General features: G+C 41.9%; 1 protein-coding gene across 1 annotated transcript in view; it reads left to right on the forward strand.

The window, feature by feature from the left end:
- frmd3 (FERM domain containing 3) overlaps positions 1–19,508 on the forward strand; it is a 91,160-nt gene that overhangs the window by 1,637 nt on the left and 70,015 nt on the right. The window lies entirely within an intron of this gene.

Consider the following 19,508-nt stretch of genomic DNA (forward strand, 5'->3'; position numbering starts at 1 on the left):
GTGTGTGTGTGTGTGTGTGTGTGTGTGTGTGTGTGTGTGTGTGTGTGTGTGTGTGTGTGTGTGTGTGTGTGTGTGTGTGTGTGTGTCAGTGAGTGCACGGTTAGGAGGAAATGTCTGTGTTGTAGCTAAATGCATTTTTCAGTCGTTGTGTCTTAATGGGTTTCTGTTCCAGGGTGAATTCTTCTGCATATTTCATGAACTTCCGCCGAGTTCGTTCTGCTCCGACAACATTCTTTTTAATGTTAGAAGGCTTCTTCTCTGTTCTTTCTTCATATGTAGGTCATCAGAAGCCACAGATGTAAGACACAGACTGAAAATGTCATGGTGTGAGTGGGGGTTGGTTTCTGGAGCATTGCTGTGGAGTTGTGTTCCTCGGACAGATGTCACATTTGGAGTGACGTTGAAAACCGTGCTAGAGATGCCTTCACAACAGTACTTAGTGTAGGAAGTTACGATGTGAGAGGGAGAAATGTAATGCATTGCTTAATTTGAGTCAATAGCTTACTACTACAGTTTAAGCATAATTCTTATTGGTTGCCATGTAGTCCCACCCTCGATTGACAGCTCTCACAAGACGCTAAATTGATTTTTTTTAATGCTGAGTGTGTTTTCCAGTGCTGGTGTGGATTAGATTGGATGTGTTGAGTGTGTGGTGTTGAGCCTGGGGGTAAATGTGCTCACTGCTCTCGTGTTCAGTCTAAATGTAAAACCGAACCTGCTGAGGGAGACAAGCCCAAACAATCAATATTCCCTGACCTCCATCCTCCCTCCCCCCAATCCACCTCTCCCTCACCTTCTCCTCTCCTCTTTCACCCTCTGTCTACTGTCAAGTGGCAGTTCCATCCTAGCCCTTATGAAGAGATGACCAAAAGTCCTTGGTCGTCATCCGTTTGAAAGTAGTTTTGTGTTCTACTGTTATGGCTGGGGATTTTTTGGCATGCACCAAAAAACTAAGCCATTTTTATGAAAAGCAAATGTTTGGCCAAAGATACATGGTTGGACATGTAAGGAATTGCGGAAGCCCATCAAAATGGAAATTGCCAGCATTTTGATTCTCTCTTTCTCTCTCTTTCACCCTCGCTCTCACTCTCTCGCTCGCTCTCTCCCCTCTCTCTGTCTTCTCAGACAGCCCATGTATAATTAAGGATGATCATTGTCCTTCATGAGGCCAACATTAGTCAGGTGTCACTGATACCCGACACTGTGTGTGTGTGTGTGTGTGTGTGTGTGTGTGTGTGTGTGTGTGTGTGTGTCTTCATAGTATTGTGATATCAGACCAGATGAGAGCCTTTTATAGCCTCCCCCGGATGAGTGTATTTCTGTCCATTATAAAGTCACCTTATCGATACATTACCGATACATTTCTATTTAAGAATCTGTAAACAGATAGGAGCAATCATCATATTTCAAAGGTCTGTGAGGAAAGGAGGGAGGGTGTGTGTGTGTGTGTGTGTGTGTGTGTGTGTGTGTGTGTGTGTGTGTGTGTTTGAGGCAGTGCTGGTGTTTCAGTTAGTAGGCATTCTTTAGCGTGGGTTTAAAAATAGCAGCGTTTTCTATTCTTGTCTTCCACGGCGCACCTTTGATGTCTTTCCGAAGATGACTAAAGAAGAAAGAGATCAATCCTCCAGACTTCACCAAGTAATGGGGAGAATCAGACAGGAGCCAATAGACAAGTAATAGAGGAGGATGAGGGAACTGAGAGAAATATGAAGAGAGGAGGAGAGTAATGGGGAGGTGAGTCAGAGCGGTAACCAGGTGGTTAGATCTTTAATGAAGACTCAGAGAAGTAGCCAGGTGGTTGGATCTTTAATGAAGACTCAGAGAGGTAACCAGGTGGTTGGATCTTTAATGAAGATTCAGAGAAGTAGCCAGGTGGTTGGATCTTTAATGAAGATTCAGAGAAGTAGCCAGGTGGTTGGATCTTTAATGAAGACTCAGCGAAGTAGCCAGGTGGTTGGATCTTTAATGAAGACTCAGCGAAGTAGCCAGGTGGTTGGATCTTTAATGAAGACTCAGCGAAGTAGCCAGGTGGTTGGATCTTTAATGAAGACTCAGCGAAGTAGCCAGGTGGTTGGATCTTTAATGAAAGCTCAGCGAAGTAGCCAGGTGGTTGGAACTTTAATGAAGATTCAGAGAAATAGCCAGGTGGTTGGAACTTTAATAAAGACTCAGCGAAATAGCCAGGTGGTTGGATGTTGAATGAAGACTCAGAGAAGTAGCCAGGTGGTTAGAGGTTGAATGAAGTTTGAATCCAGAGATTGTGATAGTGTAACAATAGCAGTCATATGGTTCACACTGATGTAATAGATGTTACTGTCCATTTGTATGTTATTCATAATTACTAATGAGGGGGGGGGTTGTCAACCAAGCAGCATGACAGAAATAGTTTTCGAACTACCGGTAGTTTCTCTGAGAAGATATATAAAGCGATCTGTGCATTTGAACAACAGCATAAATACACCTATTTCACTTTTGCATGTCAAAAAATGAATTACCACTGCTGCACATGCTGCCACTGTTTTGAACAGATTAGAACGAGCAGCCAGCTCACGAAAGAACGAGTACAATAGGGAGAACGCAACAAGCATGCAGATGCAATAAGTGAAAAAAGTGTATCTAACTTATCCTGTTATGGACAGACGTTCCGCCAGCGGGACCCCTAGCCAACAGCCAATGGAATAGCAGGGCGCGAAATACAAAACAACAAAAATATCATAATTCAATTTTCTCAAACAATCAACTATTTTACACCATTTTAAAGATACCCTTCTCGTTTATCCAACCACATTGTCCGATTTCAAAAAGCCTTTACGGCGAAGGCATAACATTAGATTATGTTAGGACATCAACTTGACAAGAAAAACCACACAGCCACACAGCCATGCAAGGAGAGGCATCACAAAAAACAGAAATACAGCAAAAATGAATCACTAACCTTTGACGATCTTCATCAGATGACACTCCCAGGACTCAATGTTACACAATACATGTATGTTTTGTTCGATAAAGTTCATATTTATATCCAAAAAACCCATTTTACATTGGCGTGTAATGTTCAGAAAATGTATTGCCTCCAAAACTTCCGGTGAATGAGCACATCAATTTACAAAAATACTCATCATAAACGTTGATAAACTTTACAACAGTTATTGAAAGAATTATAGATGCACTTCTCCTTAATGCAACCGCTGTGTCAGATTTCAAAATAGCTTTACGGCGAAAGCACATTGTTCAATATTCTAAGTACAGAGCTCAGCCATCAAAGCAAGCTATACAGTTACCCACCAAGTTCTGGAGTCAACTAAACTCAGAAATAGTATTATAAATCTTCACTTACCTTTGCTGATCTTCGTCGGAATGCAGTACCCGGACTCCCACTTCCACAAGAAATGTTTGTTTTGTGCGATAAACTCCATATTTATGTCAAAATACCTCCTTTTGTTCGCGCGCTCAGATCACTATCCAAAGGCAAAATGCGCGAGCGCAAAACCAGAGACGAAAAGTCAAAAAGTTCCATTACCGTTCGTAGAAACATGTCAAATGATGTTTACAATCAATCCTTAGCGTCTTTTTAACATAAATATTAGATAATATTCCAACCGGACAATAGCGTATTCATTACAGAGGAAAAAGAAGGAACGGCGCGCCTGTGTGCCTGCGCAGTAAACAACTCCTTGTCCTCAGGCAGTCCACTGATTGAATGGTCTCTTATTCTCTCCCCAGTAACAGTAGAAGCATGAAACAAGGTTCTAAAGACTGTTTACATCTAGTGGAAGCCTTAGGAAGTGCAACATGACCCCACAGACACTGTAGTTTGGATAGGGATTCAATTGAAAAACTACAACCCTCAGATTTCCCACTTCCTGGTTGGATTTCACAGACATCATTCAAACAGTTTTAGAAACTTCAGAGTGTTTTCTATCCAAATCTACTAATAATATGCAAATATTTGACTCTGGGCCCGAGTAGCAGGCAGTTAGTTTACTCTGGGCACGCTTTTCATCCGAACATGAAAATACTGCCCCCTATCCCTAACAGGTTGTCACAAAGCATGATATGCTAACCAGTTAACTTCATTCTGAAATAACTTTATTTTCGAGTTAGTCAGACTTTAGTTTAGATATACTTGATATTGGTATGGGAGCTAACTAGTGGGCAAGCTACCAGCTAGCTATAGCTGCTTATCAAAGGTAGATAACTGGTTAATTTTACCAAACAATTTCTCTATGTTTCTCAAAATTACTGTAGCTGGTTGATTAGTTTTGATCATGCTTTGTGATACACCAGGTTTTATGCTGTTTTAGTCCACACAGCATGTCGTCCTGTCACCCACAGTAGAACATGATGAACACTGGATCAGCGATGAGAAGGTTCTAGCTAGTGTATCCCTCTGACCTTCGACTCTTGTTCCGGATTATCAGGTCCCAGGCTCCCATGGCTGTTATCATGATTAAGTTCATTACAATTTGCTTTTTGCTTTAGCGCCATCTGTACCTGATAGAGCAGATCTAGTCTCTTGCCTAGTTAAATAAAAGTTACATTTAAAAATATATTTTAAAAATCTAGTCTCCTGTGTGGGAGTAAGCCGTCTGGAACGAGAGACTCATTGAGAGGGAGACTAGAGCTGACACAGACGTTCTGACTGGACACACATTTGAGTCCCCCAAGATGGTCCATTTACTTTGTCCTATAAAATTGTATGCTATGGAATCCTGCTATTTCATTGAGGCAGTTCCCCCTCATAGCAAATAGCTGGCAAAATAATCCAACTAATGTTCTCACGGCCTATGTCCGCGGCGCTGCTGCTGCTGCTAGCAGAGTCACTGAGGGGCAGAATAGTAACTGAACAGCTTGTTTTGAACATTATATTTTAGAAATAGGAAAATGTACACACTTACCACACTTTTATGAGCATTTAAAACACATATCTATGAATTTTACCATATATTCAGTACCAGTCAAAAGTAGTAAAAATAAAGAAAAACCCTGGAATGAGTAGGTGTGTCCTATCTTTTGACTGGTACTGTATATAAAAAAATCACAAGTGGGGCGCTGCCCCTAAATCCCTAATGGGCAGGCTGCCGCTGACACACATACACACACACACACACACACACGCGTACACACACACACACACACACACACACGCGTTCTGAGATGTTCCCTGGAACACTTATGGGGCTTTCAGCCCAATTAGCCTCTGTCTCTTTCGTAATGGACACCCATTCACCAACAGGGCATCAGTGGCAGGAAGGGGGGGTGTGTGTGTGTGTGTGTGTGTGTGTGTGTGTGTGTGTGTGTGTGTGTGTGTGTGTGTGTGTGTGTGTGTGTGTGTGTGTGAATAACCCACCTTAGTCTTAAAGCTTTATTGCATCTAAATTCAGAAATGTTCTCTGATTCCATGTTTTTGTTTTTGGCTCAATATAGCCACAACAGCAATGTTATGAAATACATATTATAATACATATTATAATGCATGATATTGTATATAAACACAAATAATCAAGCTGAAGGTCACCAGATCAATTTGTTAAACCTGGGTCTGACCTTGTATGTGGCCATTGATCCTTTATCCTTCCCATTGCACCACAAGTCTGTATATACAGTATTATAAACTGGGTGGTTCGAGCCCTGAATGCTGATTGGAGGACATCCAGCCAATTTGACACAATTGTGGGAAGCACTGGAGTCAATATGGGCCAGCATCCCTGTGGAATGCTTTTGACACCTTGTAGAGTCCATGCCCAAACTAATTTAAGATGTTCTGAGGGGTGGGGGTGTTCCTAATAGTTGGTATACTCAGTGTATATACACAGATGTTTGGATGTGTGTGTGGCAGTGTGTGTGACCCCTCTTCTCTCATATACTGTAAACATCCCTATAGCCTGGAGTCTGAAGTGCTAGATGTTAGATAAATGGTTAAAGTGACGGCAACAAACACACATACATACATTTACATTTACATTTACAGGATCTGAGTGGCTACAGAACTGTCCGGGACCGTTGCAGGTGGGAGGAGAGGACGCGAGTGTGTGAGCGTGTGTGTATATGTGTGTGAGAGAGAGAGAGAGTGTGTGCATGTGTTATGGACGTCATGCTGCTTGCTTAGCGAGTACCACTTCCACTCAATTCGGCTCATACCTGGCTGCAAACTCGGGACCTCTGCTTTGCTAACACACGTGACAGCCCTTCCTGATAACTTTCCAACTGGCTAAGCAACCAAAAAGGATCCAATTGGATGGCTCCATCTGCAGAATTTCAAGCTAACTGTGGAGTGAGCTTACGGTACGTTCTGAACTCTGTTACACGTGAGTAGCAATTCCAGGGCTTGTTTTCCTTCTCCTCTCCCCACCACCACCACCCTCCCCCTTCTTCTCCCCACCACCACCACCACCACCCTCCCCCTTCCTCTCCCCACCACCACCACCACCACTCCCCCTTCCTCTCCCCACCACCCCCTACCCCTTCCTCTCCCCACCACCCCCACCCTCCCTTTCCTCTCCCCACCACCACCACCCTCCCCCTTCCTCTCCCCACCACCACCACCACCACCCTCCCCTTCCTCTCCCCACCACCACCCTCCCCCTTCCTCTCCCCACCACCACCACTCCCCCTTCCTCTCCCCACCACCCCCCTCCCCCTTCCTCTCCCCACCACCACCACCCTCCCCTTCCTCTCCCCACCACCACCACCCTCCCTTTCCTCTCCCCACCACCACCACACCCCTTCCTCTCCCCACCACCCTCCTCCCCCTTCCTCTCCCTACCACCACCACCCTCCCCTTCCTCTCCCCACCACCACCACCCTCCCTTTCCTCTCCCCACCACCACCACCCTCCCTTTCCTCTCCCCACCACCACCCTCCCTTTCCTCTCCCCACCACCACCCTCCTCAACCACACCTTTGTTTCATCATAAAACTGGAGAGCAACATCTGTCCAGTGAAGTCCACAAAACAAATTGAATGTAACAAACAGCTACATAAACTACAGCATGGTCAAGAAAGGTAATGTTTCCAACATTTTCAGAACTATTGATTGTGTGGGTGCAAGTAGGAATAAGTAGAAAAAACATGTTGGCTCACCCTTGTCGTGTCTTTACTATCCTTAAATGCGACTAAATTGTATGACCAGCTATTTTATCAAATCGATTACCTAACGTTTAATTGATTACGTGATTGAATAAAACCATGCAACAATTAAACCATTAATAGCCTGGGGCACCACGGAAGCATTAATTTATATAGAGCGGTTATCTCCCGAATCCACTCTCTTTAAGATCTGAAGATCTTTTATACAGGGATGTAAACGAGTCACCTTTCAGTGAAATTCGCCGTTTTGAATCCAAAATAGGTGACCTACGTGATTCGTGTAGATCCGAAGAGAAAAGTTTGGATGGGGGGGGCTTTGGATGACTACTGGCTGTATGCGAACTAGTGATACGCGTTTGGGGCAATACTGTCTTTATTCACGGCTCAGCCAATCGTTCACATAACAGAATGCAGCACGCGACTGAAAAGAGAAGATATTGGCTAGTTACAACATCAGCGCTCGCTCTGGAAAGACAGCAGGAGAGTTGAAAGGCAGTTTACCAGTTAACTTACAGCAGTGCGTCCCATGAACAATAACTAAGAGGTAGGTGAGAAGCCTGACCATGGAGACGGGGGTGAGAAGGTGATGAAGTGTACTTCATGAGCTGTAACCGAAAAACAACTGTCATTTGGAAAGTTTGAAGTGAGGGAGAAAGTGGTGGAACAAGTATTGTTAGCATTGTTAAGTATCTTTCTAGCGGGATCGAATGATCCGTTTGCTAGCCAGAGAAACTTTACTGATCAAATAATTGAGTTCATGGTGTGAAAATGATCTGGTTAATAAAGTCAGACAGTACAACATCAGATGAGCTAACGTTAGTAACCTAACCAATTCGCTATTATTTTAACTGGTAACCTGATACGACTCCTTGCCGTTCCTCAAGTTATAACGTGTTAGTTGCTTACTGGACCCTGGCAACCTGTGTGAAATGTTAATTAGTTAACGAACAAACTACCATCTGTGAACTAATGTTTTCCCTTTACAGTAGTATGTGGTTAATTTTCAGAATGAGAGAATTGGGTGAAAATGAAACGTTGCTTGCTAAACAAGTGTAGCTGGAGCTGGGCCCGGCTTAAGCTGGATGCCACTAGGTGAAAGGAACACCACACACTTTCTCTATTTCTCTCTCAGTTTTTAAATACAGTGGATAAAAATTGTTATGCCAGGTGTACTCTCTGCATGAAAAAGATCAATTATGCCAACAAAGGGTACCATGCTCTGCTGGCACATTGTAGAACAGATGTCCACAGGCAGAAAGTGTACAATGCAGTGTAACCCAAATATATTTATTTTGTTGTGTTGAACTTGACAGTAAAACGTGTGTGAGTGAGGGGGGATTATTACATTTTTTCTCAGTGAACATCATTTTTTGTAGCCTTGTGCACTTGATCGATGTCGACAATAGTGGCCACTATAATAGAGCAGAAATTAGAATGCCTTTTGTTTCATTCTATTTAAGATGTTTTTTCCCAAGTGCAATATTTAGATGTGTGTGTGTGGTCACAAGCATTCTATTGTAAAGGCTGTCATGGCTAACTGCAATATTAGTGTATTGTTTTTTCTCAAGGCTTGAGTGTCATTTGCAGTAAAGTCTAGGCAACAAATCGCATTGGATTGCTTTCTTTATATTTGTTTAGCTGTGAGTTAGGTTCACATTAAGCACTTGTTATTTTAGACACAGAGACTGATCATGTAGATCAAATTCTTTGTTGTTTAATTAGTTAAAACCTGCATTTCCCCCTAGCAGGGATTTGTTTTTACATGTTTCAGTGCAAAAAAAAAGTGTCACCATTTTGGTCCCACACCAGTTTGCATCCCATGTTTATATCAATAGCAGTCAATTATTAATCGTCACCTTCTATCAGTCTCATCTGAACATCATACAATTATTGGTTATCTGCATCAACCCTAGCATAAATTATGAATCAGCAATATACCAATTGGCTTAATTATTTATTTACTAACTAACTAAACAATCACAGAAATACATAACAAACAAACAGAAGATATTTGGTTACTAACAATGATGGAAAAGTCCCTAGTGGGCTAAGCCGATATGACGGCTTGGTAGACAAAGGGAAGGGGGTGTGGACTGAGAAAGAGCGGGAAAGACAACATGGATTCATTACACACAATCTATAATTATATTAATTGAAATGCTAATCCTTTTCCCATGAATGGTCCCTCATTCAAAAATAAATTGCAATTTATATTTATGCCCGTATGTCGTTGTTGTGTTCTCTGTTGGAATCCTGTGTGGATGGGCAACGATGTCCGGATTAGGATCACCATTCCGGACCCATCATCTGGTCGTCCAGACTGGAAGATCTGGGCAGTAACTTAGGCAGATGTTAACAACGCACACACACTCACAAAATATAGAATTACATTTCTTCCCAAATGAGCAGCGTTGTTGCACTAAGTGATGGTTGTATGGGGAACTTGTTTATGGCTCTATCACTTCCTAAGTGTTATTAAAGGAAATTAAATGAAAAGGAATGAAAGCATAAACAAAAGATATACAAAATATAGTTATCACACCTTAATCATCTAATTGGACTCTATTCTACATATGTTCAAAATCTTGGCAAAATGACCCTATCATGGCATTGTCTAATGTCATCTCTAGGGCATTCCTAATTTGTGGTGTGTTGCTTAAGGCCCTATCCTAAATTGATAACTACATGATAAGTCTACAGCTGCAAGGGACCAGCCTCGGGCTGTCTACAGGGATGACCTATGGACCTCTGTGGAGAAACTGGTGAGTACTGTAGTTGTAGAGTCAAAAAGGCCTAAGAGTACATTTTCAACTTTCTAAGGCTGGTATTTTGTTCCTTAGTGATCCGAGCATAAATCCTCATTAAATGTTCCGTTGTACGTGTGCATGTATGCTTACATAAGTGCACATGCCGAGGGAAAGAACCAAGTATCCTGGTAGGTTACAACTTGTTCAGAATGAGTCTGACATCATCAGATCATTTCCAGGTCGATGCCTGGAGGTCAGTAAGAATTGATGTTGACCTCAAGACGTGTTAAGGGGACCTGTGTAGTTTTACTACACGTCACTGTGTCTTACACCATTGTAGCGGTGATAGGTATGAAGGAGTCTATTTCATAACTGTTATCCACGGAGGAGCTAACCTCACGACGGAAGTACTCTCTAAGCACTGAACCAGTTGTACGCGTTGTGATCATGGTTCATGACTTCTAATAAGTTTCCTCCTGAATGGAGGGTTCTATTTATTAGTGACATGTGTGTTGACCATAAGAAGTGTTCTGGAGAGTCCCTTACACGTGTTGCAATCTGAGTGACTACTAACTCCTCTGTCGCTGTTATCAATAGCAATTTGACTTGTGAGGTCTCTAATCCTCTTACTGAGTGTTGCTGGACTGACTGTGGTATTGGTACTGGTACTCAAGGGGACCAGTTGTCCTACCGATTTATTCTGAAATATTATCTACCGGAACACATGATTAGAGCACTTTACTAGTTGTATTGTAGTTGAAACTACACATGGCAAGGCATTACTATTTTTGCCATTTGTTTCAGAGGTGGAAGTCAACTGGACTTCTTTTACGACCAGTGTGGTAGACCTCAGTAATATCTTAGATGTGTTCTAAGATTATCCCCGTCGAGGGGCCTGTCTGCTCATCACTGTTCTCATAGGGGAGTTTACAACTAGATGTGTTTTCTGCTCTGGTGGCCTCGTACGGTGTAGCATGTAGTCTCGACCCCCCCCCCCCCCCCCCCCCCATGTACGAGTTGTCATTGACCGATTTGTTATGAGAATGGCTGTAACCTTTCAACCAAATCTTCTGGTGTTTGTCCTTCAAAACACTCAGTGGCTGTCGAGACCTGTCAGTCACCACAGCGTCCGCATGTGGCAACCTCTTCAGTACCTGCGAACTGAGACGAGGATATCTCTCTGTGATATCGCAAAGTGTTTCACCAGTGGGAGTCATCAGGTCAGTTGCTGGACTGACGCCATTGGTGCCATTGTAAGGGGTGACAGTCCACCACAAAGCAGAAGATCTATCATCGGAATCAGAGTACGCTCTTCCCATTAATGATTTTCTTGCTGAGACGGCGGCAGTGCTAGCGGAAGTGTCCGAATGGCAAGGGAAGTTTATCTCAACTACAGTATTGCACGACTTCAAGGAGGAGGGAAGTTGCTCATTCACAGAGACTGCTGGCTCGAAATCATGAAAATAATGGTCAATCAGGTTTGCTGATGGAATGTGTCGAGATATCGTAATATCTCCTTGGATCGGATTCCGCACCAAGAGGTTTTGAAACGTCTTTTTCCCAAGGGGTACTTTCGACAGATACCCCTCGTGAATGACTGCGTTGAAGCTAGTGTTAGGGGTAGACAGTGTGGTCAGTGGAGAAGGCACTGTGGCCTGTGACCATACATGGTTGGTTTTCCAATCCATCTGTGGGAGTAACCGATTTATCAAGTCTGCTCCAAGTAGCAGGGGTACAGTTTTGAGGCTGGTAACATACACAGGGTGAACGAGCGATACATCCTGGAAGTGTAGTTTCAGCATGACTCTCAATGTGAGAGGCGAGGTAGTCTGAGTGAAGCCTCGAAGTGTAGTGTCGCGTCGTTCCACTTTTAACCAACGTGTAGTTGGCTTCAAAGCCCTTTTGAGATCATCAAACAATGTTTGAGAGATGAGCGATATTGTTGCGCCTGACTCAATAAGCGCATGTTAAGCAGTCCTCCAGGACTGTTCCCAGGTATGGCCGTTTAGATTCGCATTTAGTGGACATATTCCCCACAAAGTGGAGTGGTCGTTCGCAATGACGTGATGTGCCATTTCTGTTCAAGGTGAAAGCAGATCGACTTTTCGGATTTTGAGTGGGCTTGGCTTTAACGAAGCGTTTGACCTTTTTCTTCGCAACCTTTGTATCAGAGTCTATAGACAAAGCCTGGGGGCTTGTTTATTGATCAAGCGGGCCCTGGATAGGGTCTCGAGTGAGAGTGGGAGAAATTTGAATTGTAATGTCCTTGCTAAGGGGGTTAATTCCTGTGGACCTGATGTCCGATAATTCCCGTCTAGTCCTTGTGACATATCTTTTACCCTTTTCTCAAATTTTTCTCGCTTTAGTTCTTCAGGTAATGGGACTTCTAGAGAACATTGGGGATGGCTTCATCCTGTGGGGAAATTGGGGCCTAAAGGTCAAGAGGAGAAGGCAAGCTTTGGCAGTGTTGGCGAAGAGGCGCCATATTACTCAGTGCCGAATGGCCAAGAGGAGAAGACTGAGGGACACCTGAGGCAGGCAAAGTCTGAAACCTTCACTTCTTTGAGTACCGGACTCCGGTTGCTTGGTTGGGTAGTTCTGGAATTCCACCAGATTGTATCTAAGGGTGGTATTCTGCTGCATTGCAGAGTCCACTTGAGCGCTTAGAGTACTGATTTTGGACACGTGAGTGTCGCACTTATCTATCATTGTTTGCAGATAGAGGTCTTGAGTACGGAGCAAGAGATTCAGTGATGAGATTTCCTCCCTTAGAAATCAATATTTCCATCTTCATCACCTGAGTTCTCTCATCATTCATTTGGTCAGCAACTTCAATGAGTTCTGCTGACCTGTCATCCAACTTAGTCATTGTGTTCATTCACTGATCTTCTTTGGTCTGCAGCATGTTGAGTAGAACATTGTTACTTTGAGTAACGTTCAACAAAACTGCATGCATGTTATCAAGTTGAGCGCTCCTGTTTGTAGATAACACTTCAGATTTATCTAGTTTGGCGTGGACATCATCATATTTAGTTTTGGCAAAATAAATTGAGTTGTTCCTGTAGAATGTGATTTTGTTCCTGTAGAACCTGTTGTTCCTGTAGAACCTGAAAAGTTATGTTAGACAATTTAACTTATTCAATTGAATGAGACGATGATATCCAATTAATTGAGATTGTCTAGATTATCATAAGTGTAACAAGTAGAGCAAATGTTATGGTACATTCACCACTAGGTCTCATTTTGTCTCATTTTAGGAAACCAATCAATTTGGATATTATTTCAAAGATCAACTTGTAAAGGTAAATCTGGCAATTTTACTTAAAACCTCTTCAGCGTCTCATCCCGTCAGCGGGATCAAAATCCAGCGAAAAATCATATCGCCAATTAGCATAAAAAAAATCATAATAAAAAAAAATATATATATATATATATATATATATATATATCTTTTTTTTATAGATACACCTCTCCTGAATCGACCCACGTCGTCCGATTTCAAAAAGGTTTTACAGGAAAAGCAAATCATTAGATTATGTTAGATGAGTCCATCGTAAAAAGCAACAACAGAGCCATTTTCCGACCAACCACTTGCATCACATATAACCAAAAAACAGCTAAATGCAGCACTAACCTTTTACAAACTTCATCAGATGACACACCTAGGACATCATGTTATACAATGCATGCATTCTTTTGTTCAATAAAGGTCATATTTATATATAAAAACAGCATTTTACATCGGCGTCTGACGTTGACTAAATAATTTCCCCTCAAATGCGTCCCGGTAAACAATGCTACAATTCCCTAAATTACTATCCGATAACGATTTTTTTAATTTATATTGTCAATCTAACATTTATAGATGAATATCTCTTGAGAACACCTGTCATACCAGATTTTAAATTAACTTTACTGGGTAATCACACTTTGCGATAAAAGGAGATGCGATACTCAGAAAATGAGCTAATATACAGAGCTCGGCGCCATCTTGGAACAATCGCATGTCACATCTCATCTTGTATAATATTGTCAATAATCGCCTACCTTTAGTTGTCTTCATCAGAAAGCATCCCAGGTCCACAACAGATGTATTTTCGGTCGAAAAAGTCCATACTTCACGTTCCATTAGCCTGCTGTTGGTAGCGCGTCCTAGGGCTCTCTCCAAGCGCAGGGCTGAAGTTCCGGATAAAATGAGATTCTCCCGCCTGTAGGTTCGTTCAAACATGTCAAACGTTGTAAAACATTAATCTTCAGGGCCTGTAACACCAAGAGAGCCAATAAGATTCGAGGGGGATGATTTCATTGCCTTTAAAACCGTTTCCAAAGGTGGGGGTAGACATGGCCGCCGGCGTCATAATGGTGATGGCCCATCTCCTGTGACCAATTTCCAATGACTCTCATTCACTGAGTTTCGACTGTATAAGGCTCAAACCACTGTGAAAAGACTGGCGACATCTAGTGGAAGCAATAGGAAGTGCTCACTGAACCATGGTTAACGGTGTGATTTATAGGGAAAGATGAGAAGTCGAGTCCACAATTCTGAATTCCACTTCCTGTTTCAATCGGTCTCGGGGTTTTGACTGCCATTTGAGTTCTGTTATACTCACAGACACCATTCAAACAGTTTTAGAAACTTTAGGGTGTTTTCTATCCATATATAATAAGTATATGCATGCCCTAGCTTCTGAGTTTGATTAGTAGGCCGTTGAAAATGGGAACGATTTTTTTTCAAAATGCGCTGTGGCGCCCCCTATCCTAGGGTATCCTCAAGAATTAATAGTTAAATTGAATGAGACATCGATATCCAATCAATTGCGAGTGGCTGGATATCATAAGTAACCACTTGTTAAACGTGATCCACTTTTGGGTGTCACCTAATTATTTTTTAAGAAATGTACTGGCGATTCTTCACCACCAGGGGTCACTGTTCGCACAAAGCTGAACTCGAACGGGAGTACAATGGCGGAACTCTTCCGTCGCCCAAAACGGAAGAGTTTAGCAGTGACACAGGAAAACAAAATGGCTGCTATTCCTTCGTTAGCTGTAGCATCTTGTGCCAACTAGCTATTCTTATACTGTTCCCACAGAACAAAGGATTCCATACAACATGGAAAGGGGGTTTACTAGTGACATCTCACGTTAACCTCTTACATCTAGACGTTCCGCTAGCGGAACACCTGCTCCAATATCCAATGATGGGCGTGGCGCGAATTACAAATTCCTCAAAAATACAAAAACTTCAATTTTTCAAACATATGACTATTTTACAGCATTTTAAAGACAAGACTCTCCTTTATCTAACCACACTGTCCGATTTCAAAAAGGCTTTACAGCGAAAGCAAAACATTAGATTATGTCAGCAGAGTACCCAGCCAGAAATAATCAGACACCCATTTTTCAAGATATCATATAATGTCACAAAAAACAAAACCACAGCTAAATGCAGCACTAACCTTTGATGATCTTCATCAGATGACAACCCTAGGACATTATGTTATACAATACATGCATGTTTTGTTCAATCAAGTTCATATTTATATCAAAAACCAGCTTTTTACATTAGCATGTGACGTTCAGAACTAGCATTCCCACCGAACACTTCCGGTGAGTTCACAAAAAACATAACAATTATTTTAAGAATTATAGATACAGAACTCCTTTGTGCAATCGAGGTGTCCGATTTTAAAATAGCTTTTCGGTGAAAGCACATTTTGCAATATTCTGAGTAGATAGCCCAGCCATCACGGCTAGCTATTTAGACACCCACCAAGTTTAGCCCTGACCAAACTCCGATTTACTATTAGAAAAGTTTGATTACCTTTTGTTGTCTTCGACAGAATGCACTCCCAGGACTGCTACTTCAATAACAAATGTTGGTTTGGTTCAAAATAATCCATTGTTATATCCAAATAGCGGCGTTTTGTTCGTGCGTTCAAGACACTATCCGAAGTGTAAATAAGGGTCACGCGCATGACGCATTTCGTGACAAAAAAATTCTAAATATTCCATTACGTACTTCGAAGCATGTCAACCGCTGTTTAAAATCAATTTTTATGCCATTTTTCTCGTAAAAAAAACGATAATATTCCGACCGGGAGTGGTGGTTTTCGTTCAATGATAAAACATGGAGTCCACTCGTGCACGAGCCTGAGTTTCACAGTACTGTGACCAGCCACTATCCAAACGCGCTACTTTTTTTCAGCCAGAGCCTGCAAAGCCACGATTCAGCTTTTTGCCGCCTTCTGAGAGCCCATGGGAGCCGTAGGAAATGTCACGTAACAGCAGAAATCCCCTGTAATGGATAGAGATAATCAAGAAGGCCAAGAAATTGTCAGACAGGGCACTTCCTGCATGGAATCTTCTCAGGTTTTGGCCTGCCAAATGAGTTCTGTTATACTCACAGACACCATTCAAACAGTTTTAGAAACTTTGGAGTGTTTTCTATCCAAAGCTAATAATTATATGCATATTCTAGTTTCTGGGCAGGAGTAATAATCAGATTAAATCGGGTACGTTTTTTATCCGGCCGTGAAAATACTGCCCCCTAGCCATAACAGGTTAACCCATTCGGCATACTCTTTGCTAGCATTATATTACCGACACACGTGGTACATAAAAACAGATACACCTGTGGCCTACCCACGCTGGCTCAGCGTGATAGGCGGACAGATAACACTTCGGCTCGGTCACCAAACAGATCTATCTTCAAATTTCTAACATTACTGGATCTATGCCCTTGCTCTAGAAATTAATATTGACCGACAGAATTTGTACCGTTTGGCCAAATGGACTAAATCTGGAATTTAACAACTCATAAGACACTCTGACGTCATCTGATACGCAACACCGGGACAACTATGAGCAACACACACACCACACGGCTCTAATTGTATCTAACGCAGTCTGTTTGTACAGTAATCTGTTTGCACAATTAATGTATATACTTAATTCAAAATAAATGCCTCATCCTATTTTAGATGCCTCACACGGGGCACCATATGCCGTGTCTTTACCAACCTTAAATGTGACAAAATGATATTACCTGCTAGTTTATCAAATCGATTACCTAACGTTTAATTGATTACGTGATTGAATTAAACCATGCAACAATCAAACCATTAACATCCAGGGGCACCACAGAAGCATTCATTTATATAGAGCGGTTATCTCCCGAATCCACTCTCTTAAAGATCTGAAGATCTTTTATATCAACAGCAGTCAAATATTAATTGTGACCTGCTATCAATCTCATCTGAACGTCGTAAAATTCTTTGTTATCTGCACGAACCCTAGCATAAATTATGAATACAAATTGGCTTAGTAAATAAATAATTAACTAACTAAACAATCACAGAAATACATAACAAACAAACAGTAGATATTGGTTACTAACAATGATGGAAAAGTCCCTAGTGGGCTAAGCCGATATGACGGCTTGGTAGACAAAGGGAAGGGGGTGTGGACTGAGAAAGAGCGAGAAAGACAACATGGATTCATTACACACAGTCTATGTTGTGTATTGATATTCTAGTTTTTGTCCCTTTAGGGCACCTGTAACCCCCCCTTGCTTACCTACGTTGAAATGCTTGGAACGTTCTTCCTGTGAAACGCATTAAACAATGCCCACGTTAATTTCTACTCCCGTCTCATGTCCTGTCCTTATATTAGTTATATAAGTAATACAGTGTGCTATACAACAAAACTGGCGACGAGGAAGAAACGTTCTCACGTTTGTACTCATCATCTTCGGCAGAAAGTCTGAGTTAAATTTGTTTTTTTTCTGCTGTAGAAAGATGCAAACAAAACGTGGAGCTAGCCAGTCGAGTGATGCTAGCTAGCCTTTGATGTCACGGCAACGAGAGCCTCGAGGGATAGGAAGAGTTTCGCTGCGGGAGAAAGTGAAGTCATTGTGAGTTTAAAAAAAAAAAAAAAAAAAAAGGGGTCTGGGTGTAAGGGACCGTCTGAAAAGTGAGAGAAAGAAAAATAAATCGAAAATGTCTGCATTGATTGGAAATATAGGAACATTTGATGAATCTGTGGAACAATGGAGTCCTTACACAGAACATTTTGAGTACTTTGTGTTGGGAAATGGAATTAAAGCAGAAGTCGTTGTGCCAACATTTTTGACTGTTATGGGAGGAAAAACATTCAATCTACTGCGCAGCCTAGTAACGCCTGAAAAACAATTGTGGCTACCTTAAAAGGACATTATTCTCCCAAACCACTGATAATTGCAGAGAGATTCCGGTTTCATAAGAGAAATCAAGAGGAGGGGGAATCAATCTCACAGTTTGTGGCTGTATTAAAACAGTTATCTGAACAATGTGAATTTGGGCGATCAATGAGTGACACTATATGTGATAGGTTAGTGTGTGGCATGCGCAGCGAGGCAATTCAGAAACGCCTTTTGACTGAGAGTAACTTAACATTGCAAAGAGCAATAGAAGTGAGTACATCAATGGAAATGGCAAATAAAGACGCACAAAAGCTAAGTGCATCAACCAAAGTGCATAAGGTGGTTAAAAAAACAAGGCAGGAGACGACACAGAGAGACGACACAGAGAGACGACACAGAGAGACGACACAGAGAGACGACACAGAGAGACGACACAGAGAGACGACACAGAGAGACAAAGGATTTATTTTTCTTCTTTTTTTCTTTTGTAAATTTTTTAGGGTTAGGTTGGTAAACAAAACAAAAAACACTCGCAAACACACACACACACTGTCCCTTGTGATTACACCCTTCAGCTCAGTCACCATGTCCGTTTTCAGGATACGTTCTTTACCGCTCAACCTAAAATCCACACTCTTTCTTTCTCGCCCCCTATCTCTTTCTCCTCCCCTCTCATCCCCCTCTGCTGTGTGTGCAGATAGGATTGTCTCATGTGTCTGGATCTGAAGCATTAACAGGTTTCTTGTCGCAGTGCTTTCATGCAGCCAATTAGGGATGGCTTGTAGTGAAATAAATTTGGTTAGCTGAGATAAGGACCAGTTATAATTAAGCTGGCATGCATATTAATTACCAACCAGCCCCTCTAACTGGGGCACAGACGTCCTCCAGTGATTTTTGAACTTTTTCTGTTGTAATGCGATATCCCAACTATTTTTTTTTGGGGGGGAGGAGCTAAATAGTGTTTTTTAGACACAACTGCAAACTTCAAGGAGTTGGTTGTATGGTGACTTTGTGATGTCATCTGCCTCCTCCCTTGCTTGAGGAGCAGTAGAAAACAAAAGAGGAAAGAACGTAGTCTGTCCACTAGAGATTAATGTGTGAGTACCAATAATGAGCATGTGGGGTTTTGTTTGTATTTCTAAGCCGACATCTCACTGCAGTCTGGAGTGGGAGGCTGGTTTGTACCGAAAGTGTCACAGTTTAGAGAAGTGCACATACATACTCAAACACCTTCTGTAACACATCGATACACACATACAGTACATTCAGAAACTATTCAGACCTCTTGACTTTTTCAACATTTTGATATGTTACAGCCTTATTCTAAATTGGATTAAATGCATTTTTCCCCCATAATTACAATGTGAAAAAGTTTGCAAATGTGTTAAAATTTAAAAACAGAAATAGCTTATTTAAGTATTCAGTATTCAGACCTATGAGATATGAAATTGAGCTCAAGTGCATCCTGTTTCCATTGATCATCCTTGAGATGTT

The sequence above is a fragment of the Salmo salar genome, chromosome 24 (assembly GCF_965601325.2).
Source record: "Salmo salar chromosome 24, fSalSal1, whole genome shotgun sequence".
NCBI classification, from domain to species: Eukaryota; Metazoa; Chordata; class Actinopteri; order Salmoniformes; family Salmonidae; genus Salmo; species Salmo salar.